The sequence below is a fragment of the Suricata suricatta genome, chromosome 1 (genome assembly GCF_006229205.1).
Source record: "Suricata suricatta isolate VVHF042 chromosome 1, meerkat_22Aug2017_6uvM2_HiC, whole genome shotgun sequence".
Taxonomy (NCBI): Eukaryota; Metazoa; Chordata; class Mammalia; order Carnivora; family Herpestidae; genus Suricata; species Suricata suricatta.
Window position 1 is genome coordinate 162654302 of NC_043700.1, and position 23164 is coordinate 162677465.

Genomic DNA, 23164 nt, shown 5'->3' on the forward strand with positions numbered 1-23164 from the left:
CTCAGTTCATAGAGATCAGAGGTGAGTTTTTAATAGAGATTACCTCAGAGGGGAGAAGACTTTGCTTTTTTTCTTTTTTTAAAAACCTTTTGTATTTGAATTTTAAAACTATAAATGTTTTATTGCTTAAAAAAAGCAACTCCTGGGGCACCTGGGTGGCTCAGTTGGTTGAGCATCTGACATCCGCTCAGGTCATGATCTCAACAGTTTATAAGCTTGAGCCCCTCAGGCTTGCGGCTGTTAGCACGGAGCCTGCTTCAGATCTTCTGTTCCCCTCTCTTCTGTCCCTCCCCTGCTCCTGCTCACACTCTCACTCTTAAAAATAAATAAAACGGTTAAAAAAAATAAAAAATAAATATAAAAAATCAACTCCTTTGAAAAATTAAAGTCTTGCTTCTAAACGGAAACCTAATTTTTAGATGTGTAATAGGGTTTATATTTTGTAAATAACATTTTAAACCTCAGTGCTCTTGTTTTGGAGAAAGTTACCTTCTCATAGCTTATTTTCCTACTGAATTTTCATTTCCTTTTTTAAATTTAGGTCATAGCACAGATGTGAGTCTTAGCTTTTTAAAAATACAAAATGAAGCTGCGTTTTGCTTGACTGAACTCATTGACAAGTACTACATGTGCAGTGTTTTCAGAATTTAACAGCTTATAATAAAGATAGTTCAAATCAAGATAGGAAAGCAGTAAGCATCTTCATGGTATATGCGACAGACTTAGAGGTCGGTGTTCTGGCTGCTATCTTGTTTTATATTACTATATACTTTTTAAAATGCAAGTTAATTTTTTTTACATGGTATGTATTTTGTTGCCTTGTTACTCTTAGCAAAGGTAATATAAAAGAAATAGACTTGCTTAAAATTTTGAAGACTTTAAAAAAATCTGTGGTGTTCAGATATCGTTTTTTAATAATACTGGTTTCTTTATAACCTTGGTTCTAAGCATTTTTCCTTCCATCACATTTATGTGCCTCTGTCTAAAAATGTGTTTTCTAGGCTGTAGCATGGATGAGAGGGATTACATGAATTGGGAGAGTAGTAACCATATTCCTTACTGTTCAAGAAATCATAGGCAAGCAAATGAATAAGAGAAAAAGTCTTGATTCCATCCTCTTTGAAAGATGTAAATCATTCATAAACTTGTAATATTACTTGTGATGTACATCACAATTTCAGAAGACAATAGTACTGTATTTTGTAATAAAAGCTGTTAAAAATTGCTTTCTTAACATAAGTAACCTCTATCCACTATGATTTAGTATTACATAGTATGGAAAAATAAAAACTTAAAATATTTTTTAAAATTCAGAATGTCTAATAAGTATTCTTGTAGAAATTTTAGAAAACATTTTCAAAATATGAAAATTTGATTGTGATATTGAATATGAAGATGATTCATTTGAAAAGTTTTCCTTTATTTGACTACTCACAATAAATTTTACCCCAGACTGAGAGAGAATCTTTGGGATTGTACAAAAGTAAAGAACAGCCAGGCAAGGACAGGAAATTAATAGGTGAGGGACCAAGATTCAGAACAGAAGATTTCTTTCTGCTCTTTACCTTTTATGCAGAAGAGCGATAGCTGAGCCCCAGGGGATATACAAACATGCCAAAGCAGCGTACCAGGTCTCAGGCTGAGAGTTGCAGATACCTTTCAAATGTAAGGGCTTGAAGAGTTTAAGTGGCTCAGAGCATTTTACAGCTTATAAAGCACTCTTACACATTCTTGCTTGAGCCTCAAAACAACCCTTTAAAAAGAATAGTTTCAGTTATCACTCTTGTTTTATAGATAGGTAAAGTGAAATCAAAGAGAAGTTAATTTATTCTTTTCTCAGCAGTGCCATAACTTGAATTGTTTATCTAAGATGTTTTCTTTCTGCTATTCCATGGTGTTTTAGCCTAACGTGATTTCTAGAATACAATCATATATAGGTTAGGGAGAAAAATGGTCACCGAGAAAAGAGAAGGTAGTGTCTAAGATGTTGGGAAATAGAGTTACATTAACAGATTTTTAGAAAAGCGGTGGCAGCCCTGGGGGTGGACCTTTTATAGAATCTTGTGCTGCGGAAATACAGAGGAATTAAGGAGCTGAGGAAATTCTTGATGTTGTTGGAGAGTCAAGCTTTTAGAAGCAATGGGATGGAAGGTTAGTTGAGAAGAGAATTCTTTTCATTGATTTTGAGCTTTCTCCTGAGGATCATTTGTCTGTGTTATTTGTTTTGGCTGCTAATTATACACTGGTATGTAATTATTATTATATGAGTTAATTATAATTAATCATTAACTTGATTGCAGCTCTTAGAGGTAAGGGATGCCTTTTATTTCTTTTATATCCTCCTCTTAACTCTTCTGCCAGTAACTTAGTCCCCCGAAGCTGAAGCCTTGTTAGATATATCCTTCAGAGGAAAGGAGAAGTGAGAGAAGACATGGGTTTGAATCCCACTTCCGCTTCGTGAGGCTGCGTAAGTCACTGGAGCTCTGCGGGCCTCAGTTCTTTTCTGTTTAAATGAATAAGTGAGAACTGCTGCATCCTCAAAGTTTTAATTGTACCACTTGTGAAGTTGTAATCTGCTGAACTATGAGTAAATGAAGGCTTGTCATCCTCATATATATAAGTAATGTATACCCTATCTCTACAGTGATATCTTGCACAGACCTATTGGCCACATTCATCTTGTTTATGTATACATTCCCATTAAATTCTGCGGAAAATAAATATTTTGTTGTTATTCTTTCTATTCTGCTTCGGTCTCTTCCCTTTAATAATATGCTCTTTCTGAAACAGTGTCTTGAAGCTTTTTGTTATCCTGTAAGAATATTTTGTAAGAATTTCACAAATGGCTCTTATTGTGTTTTCTCTTGTAAATAGCTCATTCTAGGGTCATCCTCTTGTTATCAGTATAGAGAATATAATAGGGAATTGTAACTATAATTGCTTGGCTAGTAATTTGAGTTTTAAAATTTGTCATGATAGAATTTAGAGAGTCTTAACTCTTAAGCACAGAGATTGTGATATTTAGGGTATATATTGGGGTTTATTTCAGCATTTAAGTTTTCCTTATTTTTTATTTTTTTGAAATTTATTTATTTATTTAGAGCTCATATGAGCAGGGGAGGGGCAGAGAGAGGGAGAGAGAGAATCCTAAGTAGGCTCTGTATTGCCAGTACAGAGCCTGATGTGGGGCTGGATCTCAGGAACACATTTACATTTTTAAAAAAATGTCTTTGGGGCGCCTGGGTGGCTCAGTCGGCTAAGCCTCTGACTTCGGCTCAGGTCAGATATCATGTTCGTGGGTTCGAGCCCCACGTCAGGCTCTGTGCTGACAGCTAGCTCAGAGCCTGGAGCCTGCTTTCGGTTCTGTGTCTCTTTCTCTCTCTGCCCCTCCCCCTCTTATGCTCTGTCTCTCTCTGTAACAAAAATAAATAAAACATGAAAAAAAATGTCTTTAACTTCTTTCAGACATAGCTTTAACAGTTTTTAGCAAATGATTGACTAATTTGAACTTGTGTTTGCACCCTTTTCTTGCCTACTTCCCATCAGAGATGCAAATGTAGTTTAAGAGAAAAGTAAGTCATTGATAAGAAGTAATAGGAAGTCAGTTGATAGTCCTATAATTTCTGTACTGCTCTGAAGTTGTCTTTGCAAGATTGAAACAGATGTCACTAGCATGATTGGTCAGATGTGGAATGAGTCCTGGTCAGGAATTTACATTGTGACTTCCTGTCCAGAGTCCATCTCATACTAGATGTGTGATCATGGTCAAATTGCTAGTTTCCCTAAAACTATTTTTCTCATTTATTTTTTATTTTATTTTATTTTATTTTATTTTATTTTATTTTATTTTATTTTATTTTATTTTTGAGAGAGAGGGAGAGAAAGTGAGTGAGCATGGACAAGTGGGAAAGGGAGAGAGGCAGAGGGAGAGAGAGAATATTAAGGACGCTCCATGCTCAGCACAGAGCTGAATGTGGGGCTCTACCTCACAACTGTGAGATCATGACCTGAGCCGAAATCAAGAGTTGGATGCTTAACCAACTGAGCCACCTCAGCACCCCCTATTTTCCTAATTTAAAAATGGGTAATCTTCTGTTTTGACTTTGTCAGAAGGGGTGTTGTTAAGATGTGAAAGTAGTTAGCTAAGGTACAGGCAGATATAAACTATAGATATGGCTATGTTTGCTTGAGATCTATTTCTGATAAAAGAATAGAGCAAGTGAATATGTGTTGTGTATGAGTGAATTTGGACACCTTATTACATTGAGATGTTGGGTCATCTGATAAAATTAATCCTGTTTAATTGTAGCATATTAGTATATAGCATGATAATGATATTTTACTTGAATTAATAGGCAAATATTTTGTTCTCTGTGTTTAATATGAAAGATGGCCAAAGTTTTGGGACATCTCTACTCTTTTGTTTGGTCAGTTGTCTAATTTACAGGATAAAAACCTCTGCATAAAAACTTGGGGTCAGAAAGCTGTTTCTAAAAGGAAATTATTTTTAGAGGTGAGGCATTATCTCTGTGATATAATTGGGAATAAGGTTAAAAATAGAGTGGAAAACAAACTCAAGTGTAGTCTCCCTGAATGTTCTGGAGGCAGTTTTAGCAGTTTCTGAAATTTGGTTCACTTTCTTGGTTTTATAACTTTCTGGCTTTCATCAGAAGAATTGATGCTTTTTATAAAACAATGTGTAGAATACTTATTCTGAGTTCCCATTTCATTGACCATCATTTCTGTTTTCTGTCTTAAACAAATTGCATGCATTCTAATTGTTACTTTGCATTTTGCTCTTGCTGTGGGTTTTTATTTTTATTTTTTAAATGGAAAGAATTTTGATACCATTCTTGATCACTGTAAAGATTTGATTGGCTGTTTGAAAAGATGATTTCATCAATAATCATTCTTAAAATCACAGTAGGAAGATTATTCTCATCTGCTTTCAATCAGCCTTGGTTATCCCTGCTTTCTCAAGAAGAGCCCTATGTTTGCATGGAGAGAAGCAGCAGTGTGTTTTGTTTTTCTTTAAAACTATATTTAAGAAAATCTTAAGTATATTTGAAGTTTTGGTACTAAAAGGCAAAATAGTATAATGAGTTCGCCCCTTGTACCCATTAGCTGGCTTCAACAATTATTTAATTCATGGCTGTTTTATTTTGTCTATACTTCCCCCTTGCCAAGATTATTTTCAACTAGTTTTCAGGCATTATATCTTGGTAGCTGAGAATACCTACTGGAATCTTGCTGAGATAAGGACTCTTTTTGGATAATTGACATTGTAGCTATGTTTAAAAAAATTAGTAATTCCTAAATGTTATTTGATCCAATCAGTATTCAAAGTTCCTTGTTCTTGCATAAATGTCCTTTTATAACATTTATTTGAATCAGGAGTCAAACAATGTCTGTACATTGCATTTGATTGATGCTGCCTAACTCTCTTAACCATATCCCTGCCATATTTTAATGTTTTATTTACTTTTTGCCATTTATTTACTGATAGATCTGAGTTGGTTTTTCTGGACTTAGCTGCAACATCCAAAAATTTTTTCCTTATTATGAGTTAATGTATGATCATTATATGATACTTCAAAACTAAAATGTATAGAGGCCACCTGGGTGGCTCAGACAGCTCAGAACCTGGAACCTGCTTTGGATTCTGTGGCTCCCCCTCTCTCTCTCTCTCTCTTCGCCCCTCCCCAACTTGTGCTTTCTCTCTCTTTCTCAAAAATAAATGAATAAACTTAAAAAAAAGTTAAAAAAATGTATAAAGCAAAAAGTAAAATCTTGTCACCTAGAGATACCCAGGGTTTAAGTTTTTAGTATGCATGCTTTCAACTTTTTTGTGTTTTCCTGTGCTTTTTTAACCATGTGCATGCGCTATAATTATTTTTATATCCTATTTGATATACTTTAATATTGTGTTGTGATCATTTCCCCATGTCATTATGAAAGAAAATGATACTGCATAGTACTTCATAGAATGTATCATAATTTATCATAATTTACACATTCCCTTTTACCCAGACATTTAGATTATTACAGTTTTTTACTCTTATGAAAACCATCTTTGTACATAAATCTTTCTTTGTATTTCAGATTTTTTAAAATAGAAACTTAGTTCAGAGGCCATGAAGATTTTTTTAACTTCTGGAGTCATATTGCCATAAAAATTATTATAATTTGTAATCTCAAATGCATGCTACACTAAGAATTTGTTTGCATATGCTCTGTGTTACTAAGGTGCCTTAGTTGAATGTGGTTTTCTCCCAATTCTTTTGCTCTTTTTATTTTATTTGGGATTTTTTTTAATGTACATAGTGTTATGTTGTAAATTTGTTGGTATTTTTCATTGTATCTGGTAGTTCTTCCACATTGGTCAAACAAATATTCACCTAAATTGCCTTCTAGAATTACTAATGGGTGTTTTCCTTCTTAACTGTTAGCAGGTTTTCCTAGGATCATTTATTAAAATATTGATTCCTTCATTCATATGTGATTTAAGCTTTGATGTATAGATAAATACATTTTGTGGTTGGTATGTTCAGAAAATTCTATAGAAAAGAATTTATTTCTTATTTACTAGGTTGTTATATTATCTTTATCCCCCTCCTTCCTCTACCTTTGTTTTTCTGCTTGCCCTCCCACCTATGGTGTGCATCCAAGGTGTCTTTGATTCTGGATTTGCCTTGGGAAAACAAAACTAACTAGTCCAGTCCTTGTCTTTTTCCATTTTTTCTTTTTTATGTGTATTAAAAAGAAATTTTTTTTAAAGTTTATTTAGTTTTGAGAGAAAAAGACGGAGCATGAGCTGGGGAGGGGCAGAGACAGAGAGGGAGACACAGAATCTGAAACAGGCTCCAGGGGCGCCTGGGTGGCTCAGTTGGTTGAGCATCTGGCTTTGGCTCAGGTCATGATTTCATGGTTCATGGGTTTGAGCCCTGCGTTGGGCTCTGTGCTGACAACCAGCTCAGAGCCTGGAGCCTATTTCAGATTATGTGTCTCCCTCTCTCTCTGACCCTCCCCTGCTCGTGTTGTCTCTCTTTGTCTCTCAAAAATAAAATTAAAAAAAAATTTTAAAAATGTGAAACAGGCTCCAGGCCCTGAGCTGTCATCACAGAGCCCAACGCGGGGCTTGGAAACAGTGAGATCATGACCTGAGCTGAAGTCGGACACTCAACTGACTGAGCCACCCAGACACCCCTGTGTGTTTTTTAAAATATTTTTTGTTAAAGTTTATTTATTTTGAGAGAGAGGGAGGGAGAGAACATGAGCAGGGTAGGTACAGAGAGGGAAGGAGAGAGAGAATCCCAAGCAGGCTCCATGCTGTCAGTGCAGAACCCAACTTGGCTCATACTCAGGAACCGTGATATCATGACCTGAGCCCAAATCAGGAGTTGGATGCTTAACAGACTGAGCCACGTAGGTGTACCTGCCTTTATCTTAAACTCAATTTGACAAAGCATTATGTCAATATTGATAGTTTGGGCATTTATACTGTTGTTTCACCATTTTGATTTCTCTTGTTAAAGCTTCTACCAGAGAATGAGTAGGAGTAAGGAAAGGTAAACTTTTTTTTTTAATTAAAACTTTTCATTTTAATTCCAGTATAGTAAACATACAATGTTATATTTGTTTCAGGTGTACAATACAGTGACTCAGTAACCCGTACATTACTCAGTGCTCATTATGATAAGTGTACATACACTTTAGGGAAAGGTAAACTTTGGAAAACAGAGTTTACAAAGAACAATCATCTTAGATTTAGGGCAAAGGTTGATTTTAGAAGTATCCGTTTATATACTTAGTCATTTTTTGTTGATATGATTTGGCTCATTTTGTTATACATTTACTTATAACATTTAGAAGCCTTTTTATTATATATTAAGTCTAGCCAACAAATTTAGTGATGACAGAGGGTCATGTAGAGGGTAAGAAAATTTAGCATATTCAGTTGAAGAGAACATTGAGATGCATTTATTTGTTCCTAGAACTAATAGTTCTGGTAGTAGGAAGAACAGGAAGCTTCCAGTAAAGTTATTCTTTTAAAAAGTTAATATTTTTTGAATAGTTCAGAAGTGTCATTACTACTTATGTCCCCTAACCACCCTTTCCAGAGGCAACCGACTATATAAATCTTTTTAAATACTAAATTCTTAAGGTTTTAGATCATTTGGAAATCCTTCTCTATAGATAAAAATTCATATTTAAGTTATTAATGTATGGGAGTTTTGGCAGCAACCTTTAATATTTTGGGTTGAATCATTTGCTTAATGTGTATATGAATGTTTACATGTATATACAAATTGATATACCCTTATGTAAATATATAATTTGAATCAAGCAATAAAATGTAGTATAGAAACTTAGGAAAACAAGAAGAAAAAAACATTACCTGAACACCTTAACAAAACCAGTAGTCATTTTAATGTAGCATTAATCTTCCCTGGGTTTAAATTCTGGGCATGTAGTAATTCTTCATACTTTTTTTTTCCCCCTTAACCACAAGAATTTCACATTGAGCATACTGGATTTCTGACTCACTTCTTATGAAGGAAATGAATTTTTAGTAATATTGCTCTTGGAAGCAGGGCAGGGAACTAACCTTTATTGAAGAAGAGAAATAACTAGAGATTGGCAAAAAAGAGTAGGGGGTTTAAATAAGGCTACATATTTTTATAATTCAGCCTTGAGAAAAATAAAGGAAAAATCAGGTTGTGATTCTGGATTGTTAGACCTGATTGCTTTCCCCTACTCCCCCTCTTCCTCCTCCTCTTCCTTTTTTTGTAAGTAAGCAATAAACCCAGTGTGCGGCTTGAATTCATGGCCCCAAGATGAAGGGTTACAAGATGAAGGGATCCAGCCAGGCTCTGCCACCTCTTTCCCCCTCCCTATTTTAAGGAATGGATCTGATAAGTTTTGTGTTCTTTCCTTGTTTTTGATATCCTTAACAGTTTTGAGGAGTACTGGTTAGGTATTTGGAGGAAGAATACCCCAGACCTAAACTGCCCTTCTCATCACATCTTAATAAAGGGTACATAATATCAACATGATTTATCATTCCTATACCTTGATCTTTTGGTTAAGATAGTATTTGCTAGGTTTCTCCACCATAAAGTCACCTTTGCTTTCTGTATTCTACTCTTTAGAAGTAAGTCGTAGAAGTAAGTCGCTAAGTCAAGTCTGCATTCAAGGTCAAAGGAGTGTTAAGCTTTACCTCTTCGAGGGGTTAAGTCTACTTACATTATGTGAAATTCTGTATGGAAGATTTATTCCTTTTCATCCTTTTGCTCTCCCTTCTCTGTTGGAGTATTTAAAAATAAATCACATGTCATTGATAAGAACATTTTTATAGTTTTGGAGCTTTTGTTTTGAGTAACTCTATACCCAATGTGGGGCCCGAATTCACTGCGCCAAGATCAAGAAGCATATTCTATGGACTGAGCCAGCCAGGTACCCCTACAGGTTTTTTTTTTAATGTTTTATTTATTTTTGATATAGAGAGAGACAGAGCATGAGAGGGGGAGGGTCAGAGAGGGAAGGAGACACAGAACCAGAAGCAGGCTCCAGGCTCCGAGCCAGCTGTCAGCACAGAGCCTGACACGGGACTCAAACCCATGAACGTGAGATCTGACCTGAGCTGAAGTCAGAGGCTTAACTGACTGAGCCACCCAGGCGCCCCGCTACAGTTTTGATATGTGTTGCCAAATTACTTTTCAGAAGTGTTGTAGCTATTAGCTATGGGACTAGCAGTGTATGAGTAAACTTTCATGGTACTTTCTGTGTTTTTAGGTAAAAGTTCCCATTAATTTGCATGTATTTGATGGCATAGTTAAGCTGAATTTTTTTTAGGTAAACTCTACCTCTCAATTTGGGATTCAGATTCAAGATCAAGATTCCTATACTCTACCAACTGAGCCAGCCAGGCACTCCAGGGTGACTTTTTAAAAAATATCTGTTAATTAACTATATGACTCTTACAGGAATTATCTTTTCCCTTTGGCTTTACCTATTTCAAAAAAATCTTAGAGCCTCTCAGCCTTATATATCTCTTAGAGATGTGAGAGATTTATTTACTATTTTGATTATAGCCCTTAATATTTATTTATTTACGTTTATTTTTGAGAAAGAGACAGAGACAGAGTGTGAGCAGAGGAGAGGCAGAGGGAGACACAGAATCTGAAGCAGGCTTTGAGCCGACAGCTCAAATGTGGGGCTCGAACTCATGAACCATGAGATCATGACCTGAGCTGAAGTCAGACATTTAATCCACTGAGCCACCCAGGTGCTCCTAGCCCTTAATTTTTAATGATCTTCAGGGTTTTGCCTTTTATTCAGATTTCATGACCATATCCTCTTCTTAGTCCTGTTGTATTAAAAAATTTTTTTTCTTGTTTCTGTTACATTTTACCTACTGGTAGGAAATTTGCTATCCATTGGTAAAAGTAAGAAGTAAAAAGTTTAAGGCCATTTATAGGTAAAGTCATGTAACGGTAGTTCCATTCCAAATTAATGTGAGAACTATTATATGTTAATCTAGGATATGATTGGATTATTTCCTTTAAAAATTCATGACTGAATCTTCCAAGCATTTTGTGTTAAAAGCACTTTTAAAATATTTACTATTTTGCAGTGTGTTACAAAAATTGCTAACCCATTTGAAAGTGACTTTTATCACCTTGAAGCCTATGTTAACACTTTGTTACATTTTGGGAATTTTTGTTACTCTTAGGTATTTGTAAAATACTCTCTTTTAAAAGAATTTAGAATATAATAGTTTCTTGAAAGAATCTCACCAAACCAAATATTTTCTTCTGTAAGAGGAACCAAAATGAAAACTCACATATGCATACTAACATAGAAATGCTTTCCTCCCTAAATCTTTAATGGCTTGGAAGACAGTTTTGGTTTTCAGGAGTCCTTGACCTCTGTGGCAACAAAAATAGCTCCAAAATAAAAGAGCTTAAGTAAAATTATCAAAAGAATATCTAGGGTTTATTATTCTTCTTCAGTTCTGTTAGCATGTCAATGTGTTAGTAACATTTAAAGAAAATGAAAATCTTAAGTATTATTTCATATTGTCATTGGATGTTCTTTTATTTTTTTTTAAAGTTTATTTATTTTAAGAGAGAAGGCAGGGGAGGATCAGAGAAGGAAAGAGAATCCCAAGCAAACTTTGCGGTGTCAGCATGGACCCTGATTGCAGGGCTTGATCCCATGAACCAACCATGAGATCGTGACCTGAGCCTAAATCAGGAGTAGAAAGCTTAGGCAAGTGCGCCACCAGGTGTGCCTGGATGTTATTTTCCATTGCTGTCTTAGGATTTTAGATCTGTTTTTTATGGTTTGTAATTGTATTAAGTCTTTAATAGTCTGAGAAATAGTTAAATATTTAAATAGAAAAATATGTAGGGTGCCTGGGTGTCTCAGTCAGTTAGTGTCTGACTTCAGCTCAGGTCATGATCTCATGGATTGTGTGTTCGAGCCCAGCGTCAGGCATGGTGCTGACCGCTCGGAGCCTGGAGCCTGCTTCCGATTCTGTGTCTCTCCCTCTCTCTCTCTGCCCCTCCCCTGCTGGTGCTCTTTCTTTCATAAATAAATATTTAAAAAGTTTAAAAAATATAAAAATTGACCCTTATGAATCTGGCTTTGGAGCCACCTAGAAGAAAGAGAAGCAAATAACGTATAAAAAGTTCTCAATCTTACTATGGTATAGCAGTGGATTAATACTCAATAATATAAAAAGCTGCTAATATCAATAAAACAAAAAGTTTGAGGAAGAAGAAATACACATGCCAATAAAAGTGAAAAGATATGCAGCCTTTTTGGGATTAGGAAATAAAAAACAATGAGATATATTTTGGAGGACTGACTTTTTTTAAGTATATCCATATGTAGTTGAGAATACCCATATACTATTTTACTATCCGTGATAATAATACCATAAATAATTACAATGTTATACAATTAGTAACATGTACTATGTGCTGTTGATAGAATTAAAATTGGCAAAGGCTTTTTGTAAATGTCTTTAGACCCTGAGATTTAGTGTGTGTGTGTGTGTGTGTGTGTGTGTGTGTGTGTGGCCCCACAAAAATAGGGGCATAAAGATATTTGTTGCAGTATTAACAAAAAAATTAGAAGGGCACCTGGGTGGCTCAGTTGGTTGAGCGGCCGGCTTTGGCTCAGGTCATGATCTCACGGTTCATGGGTTTGAGCCCCGCATCGGGTTCTGTGCTGACAGCTAGCTCAGAGCCTGGAACCTGCTTCGTATTCTGTGTGTCCCTCTCTCTCTGATCCTCCCCTGATTGCACCGTCTCTCTGTCTCTCAAAAAAAAAATTAGAAAGTCCAGAGGGTGCTTGGATGGCTCAGTCCATTGAGCATGTGACTCTTGATCTCAGGGTCCCAGATTGGGGGTAGAGATTACTTAAAAAAACATTGGGGACATCTGGGTGGCTCGGTTGAACCCCCCAACTTTGGCTCAGGTCATGATCTCGCCATTTGTGAGCTTGGGCCCCACGTCAGGCTTGCTGCTATCAGCACGGAGCCCACTTTGGATTCTCTGTCCCCCTCTCTCCGTCCCCTGCTTGCATGTACACTCTCTCAAAAATAAGTAAACCTAAAAAAAAAATTGGAAAGTCCCTAAGTAATCTCTACTAAAGGAATCTTAAAATTGTGTGTTCATGTTTTTGGAGTCTTATGTAGCCATTAAAAAGAATGAAGTAGAACTTTATGTATTGAAAGGTCTGGAGGCTTTTTATACTACAAAAAGGCAAATTGCAGAATATGTATGAGATGATCTATAAGATCTACCAAAATGATACATGTATCTACATATTTAGAAGGGTGTAAATACATATGAAAAGACCTGTAGGTATTCACAGTGGACTGTTAACTGGTATCTCTGGGGAAAGGGAGGAGAGTTGGGGAGGAATGAAAAGTTGATATTTTTTTCATTTTATTCTGTGTACTTCTGGGGATACTACTGATACCAGGTGATCTGATAAAAAGCTAACACTGATAAGTTTGCTGTCTTATGCGTTGCTACTAAGAGTGTTTAGCCTCATTAGGAACCACTTTTAAGAAGTTTATTTCCCAAGGAATCAATCCTGTGTATAAGCATGTAATTCCATGGCATAATTCTAGAGAATAGTGTAGTGAAACTACAATGTCTACTTTTTCACCTTTTCCAAAGATATAAGCAGGCAATTAAATTTGACTCCACAGAGGTGATAAGGTGAATTAAACCCACCCAGTATGAGCTGGAGAGTTTAAGGTTCTAATAGCAGATTGTAAACCAGTTAACAGCAACTGGAAAATTTCCTCAGCATATAGAAACAGGATGACTCAACTGACATATTACAGCTAAACTCTACTGGGAAAGGTGTTATTTGCAGTGGGAGGAGGAAATGACCCGGATCTGAGGGCATTTGCCCTCCCAACATTCAGAGTATAATTATTTCACTTCATTTCTATGGTAGGAGTTGTTTAAGTGAGGATAGTTTGAGAGCTTTAGATGTGTGCACTTGTTTTGTCCTTTATGAGGCATATAAAGCAACCATGAAGGGCGCCTGGGTGGCTCAGTTGGTTAAGCGTCTGACTCTTGATTTCAGCTCAAGTCACGAGCTCATGGTTCATGGTATTGAGCCTTGTGTGGAGCCCTGCACTGACAGTGTGGAGCCTGCTTGAGATTCTCTCTCCCTCTCTCTTTGATCCTCCCCTACTTGCTCTCTATCTCGCTCTCAAAATAAATAAAAATAAACTTTAAAAATGTTGTACTCTTGTGGGCAAGTCAGAATTGGGTTACTGAATCAGACTCCTGGTATATTAGAATTTATTTCAGAGTGTTTTACAAATACCTAGAATTTATGTGAAGGTATAGAAGGGTATTTTACAAATACTTGGTATTAAAACATTGCTTCTGATGTGTTTGTTTCAGAGTTGTTCACCTCCTCAGTATATGCCCCTGATGTGAGAACAATGCTAAATAGTACCAAAATCATGGCTTGACTCTTACAGACAACCAGCTTTTTTGCAATTGGTTGTAAAACGTCTAAGTCATGAAATATGAATAAGACATTGAAAAAATTCAAAACAATCCAGGGGAGGAGGGAAGGAATTACATGAGTATAGATAAAATAGATGAAATGAAACAGGCGATTGGTTGATAACTACTGAAGTTGGGTGATAGCTTCTGGAGAGTTCCTACACAATTCTACTTTTTCATATTTTGAAATTTTTGATAAACATTTAATTTATACATTAGTATTTTCCTATTATAATTAATACTTGCAATATCAATCTGACTGTGGGCAAAAATTAACCAACAGTTTATAGGTTGCCTTTTTTGTTTTTTAGATGTTTGTTTATTTTGAGAGCTGCTTAACTGACTGGGCTACCCATGTGCCCCTGATAGAGCAACTTTTTAATGTCTCTAGACACATGAGATTTATTATTATTATTTTTTAATGTTTATTTTTCTGAGGTGGGGGCTGGGGAGGGGTGGTACACAGAACCTGAAGCAGGGTCCAGGCTCTGAGTTCAGCATAGAGCCTGATGCAGGGCTTAAACCCATGGCCCTAAGTTGAGGTCAGATCCTTAACCGACTGAAGCACCCAGGTTTTTCTGGACACAAGAGATTTAAATGTGAGGTGGGATTTGTTAAGTTTTTTGCTCTAGTGCTTAGCTGCTAGTGTGCACTGATGCTTGTTCTGAGGTCCTAGCCAAAAAAGAACTGTTTCCATTCTATTTTCAAAAAAACCAGTAATTTTAGGTGGAAACTACTAACTGAAAACTGAATAGTACTTAAAACAGCTCAAGTCTATGTGAAGAGAGTTCCACAGAAGCATAGCACCGTTGAGGAACATCCTATTTATAAATGCAGTCTCTCATTTTACTGGAGGCTAGTTAATATTGACATATACTTTTAAATTCTAGTTGATTATATGCTCCTGACATATATAGATACAGAGAAAATAAACTTCAGAAATTCAGCAAATATTTATTCATTGTTGTGGCTTAAGCAGCAAAGGAGGTGTTTGGAAACAGAGCGATGACTAAAATAGGTTCCGGCCCTGAAGAAGCCGTGGGCTTTTTGGAAGTGGGGGTGATGGAGATACTGGTGAAATCTCATTTTGTTAGTCAAATGGATTAAATGGAGACTTAAAACTAGCTGTGTTTTATACTTTTTATGGGTGATGATAGAAACAGGTCTCCTTTTATTAAAGACAGTTTGTTAGCATTTTGGTGTTCAGAGGCTACAGAACTGGGTAGGTATTAAGCATTTTAGTATTTGAATTTCATTTTTAAAAACTTATAATATCTTTTAATTTCAAATGGCATTTGATCTGGAGAGGCACAGATAGGAAGGAAGAAAGGACCAGTATTTTAAGTGGACATTTGCTTATGTCTACACCAGTACAGTCTGAGCCCTTTTATCCCTGTGGACAAATTGAAAACAGAAAAATGACATGAAGGCTAATAATTTTTTTAAAGTAAATAGCAAATGAATTTTTATTAAATATTTTAAAAGTACAGATTTTGCACCAACTTTAAGTTCTTAATATAATTATAAATTGATATTTTGAACCTAGGAAACAGTATAAGCAAAACTTCATTTCCAAATGCAAAGTAGTTATACTTTGTTTAAGGGTGGTTCATATTAATGCATAGATTTTAAGAAAAAGATGGTTGTTACAATCAAGTATATAACCACTTAGTTATACCTAAGATTTATATGTTAAAAATATTCTTTTTGAGAATACAATTTAAAAATCTTACACTTTTTTTTCAATGATTTTCTCCAGTGATAGAGGCAGTCTTTTATGGACAGTCAGGAAACTATTTGACCATACGCACATCATCCTGGTATTTACCACACAGGTCTCCAGGGGAGCCCAGCTCCAATTTGTGAGGTAGGCCCGGTTCAGAATGGTTAACAATGAGGGGTAACTAATGATAGTACTAATCATTATCAAAAATTAACAATTTTAGGTATCTTTGTTTTGGGTTTCTGTGGTTCAGGCACATCCAAAATTTCTTCATAGTCTGCACTCATTCCCTTTGCCCTGCGACCAATTGATCTGAATTCTGACTCGTAGGGCAGTCTTTCTTAAAATGTTCCACAGAGCCACAAAGTCTGTAGCAACCACCATCTGCATAAAGTCCTTTGGGATTATCAGGACAAGATCTGGACAGATGTCCCATTTCCCCACAAACAAAACATTTTGAGAAAGGAAATTCACCAAGAGCTGGGTCTACTTTCGCTTTGCACTTGGTTATTTCATGCTCTGTGGACCCACATCAGTAACATAGTCCAGTACACATATCTTGATTTTCAAGGGCAGCTGGGCAGTCTTCAATCCCTGGCTAGGTTTTCTACAATGGAAACATACCAGTGCATTTTTCTTTGCTGCTTATCTTTTTAGTCTTCTTCCTTCCCGGTGACTATCTTTCTTTAAAGCCACTGCAGGGGCGCCTGGGTGGCTCAGTCGGTTAAGCCTCCGACTTCGGCTCAGGTCAGATCTCATGTTCGTGGGTTCGAGCCCCGCGTCAGGCTCTGTGCTAACAGCTAGCTCAGAACCTGGAGCCTGTTTCCGGTTCTGTGTCTCCTTCTCTCTCTGCGCCTCCCCCTCTCATGCTGTCTCTCTCTGTATCAAAAATAAATAAAATGTTAAAAAATTAAAAAAGAAATTAAAAATAAAGCCACTGCAATTTCTTCCCTTACCTCATGGCTGTTGCTATCCTCTCCGCATTAGGAAACATCTGTGGGTTTTGCCGGAAGTATTCCAGGAATCCATTTACATCTACATTTAAGTACTACTTTTTGTTCTTTTTGTGTTTTGCTTGAGGCATATTTTTAACAGAGAGCCTGTTGTCTTCAAGTTGTTTACTCTGGTGGGTTTTGACCTCCTCCCTCACGTCCTCCCATGATGTTGCAGCCAAAGGTCTCTTTTTATGTGTGGTAGTAACTTACACCCACCTGGTCATGATTTCATCAAAGTTGTCTTATCAATCGTACATGAATCCTCCAGGCAGCCAAGTTCAAGGCTCATCATTTTTTTTTTTTTAAAGTTGGGCTCAGACAAAACTGTGAAGTAGTCAGAGCTTGTATTTGGTATTTCCTACCTTCTGGAGAGTTAGACTCCCCAGCATAGGTGGATGGCAGCTCTTCCCCTTCCAACCCTCAACTCCCCCCAGCCCAGGCAAACAGATCTAAGAAGATTCTAGATGGAAGTAGGATTGCCCTGACTGTTCCGCAACTTGATTTCACCTCAGTGTGTCCTGGATATTTCTCCAAATCATTACAAAGAAATCTGCCTCATTCTTTCCAACAGCTGTGTAGGATTTTGTGTACTATTAGTATCATTTATTTAATCAGAACCACAGAGATGAAAGATATACACTTTGCTTTATCATTTTTTTTTGCTTTTATAAACAGTAAATGAACATCCTTATACAACAATGTTGCGTGCTTGTGTAGATATGGATAACCAAGTTAACTAGAAAAATTAATTTTTACCAGTCTTGTAATTAAAGAAAATGATAATTTGATTTGTACCTATTTCGTTTGTTGTTCATTGGCTCTGTATTTTCCTGGGAAAGTGACCTTTGCTCAGTTTTTGTTAGGTTGCCATTTCTGTATTGATTTTTCAGAGTTTTCTGTAAATTAAGGAAATTAACCTAATATGTGTTGCAAGTGTTTTTCCAAGTTGTCTTTTTACTGTACAGTATATTTTTGGTTGATAGAAATTTCTATAATTTTTGGCTGTCACAAAAGTATTGTTCCTTTATAGGTTCTCAGATTTATGTTCTGCATATATCCTACTTGGCTTCTTGTTGTTATACATTTGTCACTTAAAAATTTTTTTTAAACATTTATTTATTTTTGAGAGACAGAGCATGAGCAGGGGAGGGCAGAGAGAGAGGGAGACACAGAATTTGAAGCAGGCTCCAGGCTCTGAGCTGTCAGCCCTGAGCCCGAAACAGGGCTTGAACTCACAAACCGTGAGGTCATGACCTGAGCCAAAGTCAGATGCTTAACCAACTGAGCCACCCAGGCGCCCCACATTTGTGACTTTTTAAAGTTAAACTCTTTCTGTATTTTTCTTAATATATGAGTAAACATTCTTCGTAAGAAATGTTTAACAATTGACAAAAATGAAAGTCTGTCCTTAAAATTATATTATTTTCCCTAGAGCTAATCACTTAAGTTGGATGTATATTTGCCACTCTTTTTGTGTGCATCATACTAAAATTTAAAGAGCAGTTATCTTAGCATTTATTAATTATTGATTGTTGATTATTGAGTGTTGGCCATCATCACAGAGCCTGATGCAAGGCTCGAACACAAGAACTGTGAGATCGTGACCTGAGCCAAAGTTGGATGCTTAACCAGTTGAGCCACCCAGGCATCCCAATATAGGCATTCTATTCTAACTCATTGCTTTAGTTGCTCTAGTTGTTTGTATGTGTAGCCTTATTTTTAAAAGTTAAATCACTAACACATCTAGAATTTGTTTTAGTGTAAGGAATGAGGGTAGGGAGCCAGCTGTACCCTACATCGTTCACGGAATAATTTGTCTTCCCCCCAGTGACTTAAGTATGCTGTCGTTAAACCTAGATAATTCTAGAAAGGACACCATTATCTTTGACCTATTGAAAGAGCAATTTGACTAGGCTTCCTATATTGATTAGCTTCCCTTCTGTCAGTTTTCCATAATGCAGCTTAGGTGATCTTTTCAAAACATACCAGGCTTCACATTGCTATTTGGATGAAGACTTAATCTTAAACATGGCCTAAAAGACCCTGTGTGGCCCATCTCTTGAACTCTCTGGTCTTATTTCAGACTACTTTTCTTGCTTGCTGGATTCCGGCACATTATGGCTTTCTTTGAGTTCTCCCACCATGTCATACTCTTACTCTGGGATCTTTACCCTACTTTTCCTCTTGTGTCTGGAATGCCTTCTGGAACTCTGTCCTCACACCTGCTTCTTTCTTGCCCCATTGTATTCCAATGCATCCTTCTACTTTCAACTCAAAGTTAACAACTTTTTTTTTTAAGTTTATTTGAGAGAGAGAGAGCAAGCACGTGCACCGGGGTTGGGGGGGGGGGGGCGCATAGAATCCCAAGCAGGCTGTATGTGGGGCTCAAATTCACAAACCCTAAGATCATGATCTGAGCCTAAACCAAAAGTCAGATGCTTAACCAACTGAGCCACCCAGGTGCCCCCTAAAGTTCACTTCTTGATAAATTCTTCCCTGACTCCCTAGATAAGTTTAGAACCTGTATGTGCTGTCTAGGCACCATTTAGGTGGTGGTTTTTTTGTTTTGTTTTTTTCCAGTAACAGGTTTATTGAGACATAATTCACATGCCATATGTTGCGACATTTAAAGTGTAAGTAAAATGCAATGGCTTTTAGTGTATTCATGGAGTTGTGTGACCATTATCATAATCAATTATAGGACATTATCTTCACCTCAGAAGAAGGCTAGTACCAGTTAGCAGTCAGTCCTTATCTCTCCCCAAGCCCTCTTAGTCCTGGACAACCAGAACGTTTTTTTAATTGTGGTAAAATAAATATAACAAATTTTGCCATTTTAACAATTCTTTCAAGTTTACAATTCATTTGCATTAATTACCTTCACAGTGTTGTGCAATTATCACCACTATGTATTTCCAAAAGTTTTCTATCACCCCAAATAGAAACTGTGTACTCATTAACCAATGACTCACCAGTCCCTTTTCCCCCAGCCTCTAGAAATCGCCATTCTAATTTCTGTATGAATTTTCTTATTCTAGATATTTTATGTAAGTGGAATCCTACAGTATCTGTCCTTTTGTGTCTGACTTATTTCACTTAGCATAATGTTTCACAGCATAGTCCATATCGTATATCAGAACTCCATTCCTTTTTATGGCTGAATATTATTCCATTATATGCATATACCATATTTTGTTTATCCATTTATCAGTTGATGGACTTGTGGGTTGTTTCTACTTTTTGGCCGTCATGAAAAATGCCGTTATGCATACTTAGCATACAAGTATCTGTTTGAATCCATTTTCAAATCTTTGGGGTATATACCTAGAAGTGGAATTGTTGGGTCATCGATAATTCTATGTTTAAATATTTGAGGAACCACCAAACAGTTTTCTAGAGAGGCTATACCATTTTATCCCACGGGCAATATAGAAGGGTTCTTTCTAATTTCTTCACGTCATTTTTTTAAAGTTTATTATTTTTTGAGAAAGAGCATGTGAGCATTAGTAGAGGAGGGGCAGAGATAGAGGGAGAGAGAGGATTTCAAGGAGGCTCCATGCTGTGAGCATGGGACCCCATGTGGGGCTCAAAGTCAGGAACTGAGAGCCAAAATCAAGTGTCTGACACAATCAATTGACCCACCCAAGGTGCCCTTTATCTTTTTTTTTTTTTATAATAGTCATCCTAGTAGGTGTGAAGTGGTATCTCATGATTATGATTTCTATTTCCCTAATTATGAATGGCATTAATCCTTTAGCCGAAATCGAGTTGGACGCTCACCCGACTGAGCTATCCAGGCAACTCTAAGGAGGTCGTCTTTTTAAGCCAAGTGGCTTGCTCTGTCATCCTATATGACTGAGTTTCCACTTTCTCAGAAATGTTAGTCCCGGTAGTGAGGTAGCAGGTAGTGGTGGCCATAGCACAGATACTTCCTTGCTCAGCTGAAAGGTAAATGAGGGCTATTCTCTTAGCAAAACAACCATGGCCAGACAGTCTAAGGATTTTTGTTGGATAGCTGTTGTAAATTTTGTAATACTTTGAAGAGTTAAGGAAAAGTTTCTAATCATAGCCTCATTTACATTTACTCCCTGCCAAAGATAGTGATTCTTGAATCCTGAAAGCTTCTTGGTAGGTCCTTTCTAACTTGACAGTGTAAACTCAGAGGAGTTGACCAGTGAGATATAATAGTTAGGGCACACTTTGGTAACCAAAGAGGCCTTGCCTGGCTCTGCACCAACTCTCTAAGCATTTGCAGGCCCAAGGAGAATGATAACCACCACAGACAAAGACAAACCCTGTGAGGGCACAAATCATTCCTGTTAAGGCAGTATTGTTAATAGATTCAGTCACAAGAACTGTGTTTGGTTGTCACAGCCAGGGGTCGGTTAGGTTTACTCCTAGCCTGAAATAAAAGTTCTAAATTCCATTGGCCTTAGCAGTGGCCTGGGAGATACAGATGATAGTATTATCTTTCCAGGCCAGTGCCAAAGTAAAGAAAAGTGAAGAAAGGGTGTCATGTTTAGTGAAAGTATTTAGTATTCATGTTTAGTTAAAATCTTGATCCAGTGTCTTGGAAGGAGGCATCTTCCTGTTAGCTAATCTTCCTAGTCAGTTTGATGTAGAAATCCCCAGTGTTTGTACAGGACCGGATGTCAGGTGCAGTTTGTCAGCCGTGAAATGTGTATCTAGGGTTCAAGTCCCTGTCATCTGGGTAGTGAGGAGGACCTTTCAAGGAGATTTAAGGACAGTCTTTGTTCTTTATTCCAAATCAGAAAAGTGGGAGAATAGTGGAAACATTAGCTTGATGCGTCATAGCCAAATATTTGAGGGAACCTAGAATTCAGGATCCATCCACTTTTAACTGAAAACACACATCCTACTTTCCTTGAATATGGTGAAGTTTCCCTTATTATTCCGTACAGCTTTATTACACTTATTAAAGTTTTTAACCTTTAGAAATCTTAGTTTCTAGTGAAAATAAAAAAGTAAACAGTTGTGAACTGTCATTTGCATTAACATCTGTGCTTGGCAGATTTTAAATACTTTTTAGGGGTGTCTGAGTGGATCAGTTGATTAAGTGTCTGACTCTTCATTATGGCTCAGGTGATGATGTCACAGCCATTAGCTTGAACCCAGCCTTGGGCTCTACACTGGGTGTGGAGCCAACTTGAGATTCTCTCTCTCCTTCTCCCCTTGCCCTTCTCTCACTTGGGCACACACATACATGTGTGTGTGCCCATGCACTCCCTCTCTAAAAAAAATTAAAAAATAAGTACTTTTTATAATTTCTAGAAATGTGTTTTCCCCAAATATCTTTAGTTCCTCTGTAAAAAGAAACCAAAAAATCAGTAAACCAATGTTCAGCAATTAGTGTTTCAGTATTTTATCTTATTTTGAAATGATCTGATTTAACTTAAATCATCATCTAACTTAACAAAACTTTAAGGCTTTAGGTTACCAAAAGATTTGGGGGAAACTAAAGTTTACCTAAAACTTTTTATTCTACTTAACATCTATTTAATTGTTTTTAACAGTTATGTTTAGATTACCCACAAGAGCCATTAGACATTAGACCAGGCCGGCCATTGCCCCAAGCTATTTTTTAGCTAACAAGTTTTATGAGAGATAAAGTGAACTTACTTAACTAGTAAACCCAGGTAGAGGAAAAATTTGTTTTTAGTCTGATAACTCGAAGGACAAGTCAGTTTTAAATTAAACCAACATATGTAAACTAGCTTTTATACTGAAAATTGAACTAAAGTCATGTGAATTTGTAAAACATTTGGGTTCATTTTTATTATATTTCTGAGATTTACAAATACTTCATAAGCACTTATTTTTAAGCCAATTAAACAGAGCTTTTTTTTTTTTTTTAAGTTTTAATGTTTTCATTTATTTTTGAGAGATAGTGTGCTAACACGGGAGGGGCAGAGAGGGAAAGAATCCCAAGCAGGTTCTGCACTGTCAGCACAGGACCTAATGCGGGGCTTGAACCCATGAACCATTGGATCATGCCCTGAGGGGAAATTGAGTCTGATGCTTAAGTGACTGAGTCACCCAGGTGCCCCTGTTTCTTTCCTTCTTTCTTTCTTTTTAAAGTAAGCTCTACATTGGGGGCTCTGTGCTGACAGTACAGAGCCTGCTTGGGATTCTCCCTCCTCCCTCCCTCTGCCTTCCCCTACTTGCCCACATGTTCTCTCTCTCAAAATAAACTAAAACTAAAGCTATCTTAAATGGACAGTTCTTATTTAAAAATGTATAGACATTTAGATCCTTATTTATTTATTTATTTTGAGGGCAAGAGAGACAGAGCACAAGCAAGGGAGGGCCAGAGAGAGAGAGGGAGACACAGTATCTGAAACAGGCTCCGAGCTGTCAACACAGAGTCCAATGGG

The 23164-nt window shown here is 36.8% G+C and overlaps 1 protein-coding gene and 1 pseudogene across 4 annotated transcripts in view; one reads left to right on the forward strand and one right to left on the reverse strand.

Moving 5' to 3' along the window:
- Positions 1-23164, forward strand: part of SMIM14 (small integral membrane protein 14) — an 88607-nt gene that overhangs the window by 8459 nt on the left and 56984 nt on the right. The window contains exon 2 of one of the 4 annotated variants that reach the window (XM_029947169.1): positions 15811-15918. The exons of the other annotated variants lie outside the window; for them this stretch is intronic. The gene's annotated coding sequence lies outside the window, so the exon portion shown is untranslated. The remainder of the gene's footprint in view (positions 1-15810; positions 15919-23164) is intronic. 4 annotated transcript variants of the gene reach the window in all.
- On the reverse strand, positions 15814-16993 carry LOC115298418 (annotated as a pseudogene).